At 62.1% G+C, this 2,498-nt stretch overlaps 1 protein-coding gene across 1 annotated transcript in view; it reads right to left on the bottom strand.

The window, feature by feature from the left end:
• NADK (NAD kinase) overlaps positions 1-1,245 on the bottom strand; it is a 24,896-nt gene extending 23,651 nt beyond the window's left edge. Inside the window, exons 1-2 of the mRNA XM_046661321.1 lie at positions 1,146-1,245; positions 791-942 (exon numbers count right to left, since the gene is read on the bottom strand). The gene's annotated coding sequence lies outside the window, so the exon portion shown is untranslated. The remainder of the gene's footprint in view (positions 1-790; positions 943-1,145) is intronic.
• Positions 1,246-2,498: the final 1,253 nt, after the last annotated feature.

The following is a 2,498-nucleotide window of genomic DNA, read 5'->3' as shown; positions in this document are numbered from 1 at the left end:
AGCCGGCCCCTGGCGCCGCAGACGCCCCCCCGCCCCATGGCCGCGCCCTCCCCACGGAGACCGGCCCGCGGCGCCGGCCCGCCAAGCAGCAAAGCCGCCGCGCCGCCAGTGCGCACGCGCACGCGCCCCACACCGCCCCGCGCATGCGCGCCTCCCCCCGCCCCCTCCCCGCGCATGCGCCCCAGCCGCCCTGCGCGCGTGGGCCGCCTGGCGGGGACGCTGGCCGGGGTTGGATGGGGGAGGAGGCCGGGGGGCGGCCAGGAGGCGGGGCCCAGGCTGCCCGCACCTGGATGGCGGCCCAGGGAGGATGACACCTGGTCCCCACTAACTCCGCTGCGTCGGAAGCACGTCTGCCCTCCCGCCCGAGCCCGCTGCCCCTGTCCCGCCCCCGCTCCCCTCCACCTCGAGCCAGGTGGGCTGGCTGCGGGTCCGGGCGAGTGGTGACACCCACCACCCGCCGAGGATTCCATTACTATCAGGGTGTGACTCTGCTTAGGAGGAACATGTTTGGGGAACCAAAACTCGATGTGAGCAGCTGCGACAGAACCGCACCCCTCGGCTGCCGGCTCAGCTAGAGGGAGCGGGCCTGCCCCCTGGACATCGTGGGCCTAACCCACCCCAAGCAGCCTAGTAGGTCCTTGCACACCACCTGGACCTCAGGGGCTCTAGGCCTGGGATCTCAAAGGGGCCCCTCGACGGTGACCTGCCAACACTGTTCTTCCGCCGTGTCCCCACACTCAAGGACCCAGAAAGGAGGAGGGAGGAAGGGAGCCAAGGCCACAGTACTCACGTTGTAGCTTCTGGTGTAGCTGCGGGCCTCCCTGGTCCAGGCACTTCCCCCAGGTGGATGAGTTCTCCCAAGGTTTGCTGAATTGACGGTTACCCACCACTACTGCATTCAGGAGTCTTGTCCCAGTGTTGTGCCAGGCTCCTGGGACACGTCTGTGAATAAGTTGCTGCAGGGTTACTGTAGGAGATGAACCTGGGCAGTGCACCTCCTGGTGCTTTCTAACCTGCCTGGCTCCCCAAGTGCCATCCTTTATTCCTTCTCTACACTCAGGGCTCCCCGAGATGGAGCAGCTAGCCCAGGCCACGTGTGGACTGGAGTCCTACAGCAGCCTGGGAGGCTTCCCCAAACCCCATACCTGCTGCCGTCAGAATTCTCTGGCTGGGACTCCTGGCCCTGTGTCTAGAGACCTGGAACACGGCGACAGAGCAGGACACGTCTCACTGCTGTCGCAGGACCACTGAGCAGTCGGGTCACGAAGGGTGAGTGGAAGGAGGGGCAAGGATGGCCGTAATTTGGGGGGATTTCTCAAGCTCTGTAATTTCCTCATCTGGTTATTTTGTAAACCCAGCTGCTTCCCCAAAGTGACTGCTGGCCATGCCCACAGGAGAAGCCTTTCGACCTGTGGTTTTGGATGTGATCATTAACATAAGAAAAATATTAATGCTTGATCCAGCACTTGTTACATACCTGGCACTGGGCTAGGCCTCCCAAGAACCTTCTAAAGCAGGGACAGTCTTTGCAGAGAAGGCATGGAGGCAGGAGCGCTGCCGTGTAACTAGCCAAGGTCACACAGCAGGCACCCTTCCGTGTATGTCTCTCTAAAGGGAACTTGTGTAGGTGCGTGTCTGTAATCAACACCCTCTGTCTACCCTGGACTTTGAGACTTTGGGGAAGGGACACTTCCCCATCTCAGAGATGAGCACACAGGGGCTGACGCTGATTGTGCAGTTTCCTCCAGCAGGCCCCAGGGCCCACCCTGGGGATTCGGGGGCCTTGAACTCACACCCGGTGCCCCAAGGCTGTCAGGGAAGTCGAAGGCCAATGCTGGGAGGGGCAACTTAGGGCATCCAGAAAGTTCCTAGGGGAGGTTTCACTTGAGCTGAGTCCAAAGGCTGTGCAAGGATGAGCCAGCTGTGGTGGGGAGAGGGAAGGGCCGGCAGCGGGGTCAAAGGCCAGCGTGGGGGTGGATGCCAGTCAGGCCTTGGAGGAGCTTCCTCCCTTCAGGCCAGGCTACAGGGGTTGGGGGGGGACATGCCAATGCCTTACCCTTGTTTAAGTTTCAGACCCCCAAAACCTTGACCCATCCTCTTCTGAAGGTAGAATGATACAGAGGGATGTGTGGGGTGGGTGGTGGAAGTGGGGAGCCTGAGCCGTGGAGGGTGGGTGGGATAAGGTGACCCACCTAGAGCTGACAAGGGGGTGCCCCTGGATTTTGGATGAGTTTGGGGGACTCCCTGGCTCTTGGGAGCAGGCAGGGGGTGCCCCTGGCTCTCAGGTGCAGGGGGTGGTGGGGTGCTTCTCTTCTGGGACCTGCTCTTAGCTCTGGGGAAAGTTGGCTTCAGTTGTGCCAAGCTGGGGTGAACGGGCGTGAACAGAGCCCACTCAGCACCCAATAGGGGAAGTGGCCAGGAGCCTGGGTGACGGGCTGCTGAGAGGGACTGCAGCCCCCTTGGAAGGAGATGAGTGTCTGGGCTTTCCAGAGGTCATC

Source organism: Equus quagga, chromosome 5 (assembly GCF_021613505.1).
Source record: "Equus quagga isolate Etosha38 chromosome 5, UCLA_HA_Equagga_1.0, whole genome shotgun sequence".
Lineage (NCBI taxonomy): Eukaryota > Metazoa > Chordata > Mammalia > Perissodactyla > Equidae > Equus > Equus quagga.
Note: the sequence above shows the minus strand (reverse complement) of the source record. Positions and strands in the feature narration are given on the sequence as shown.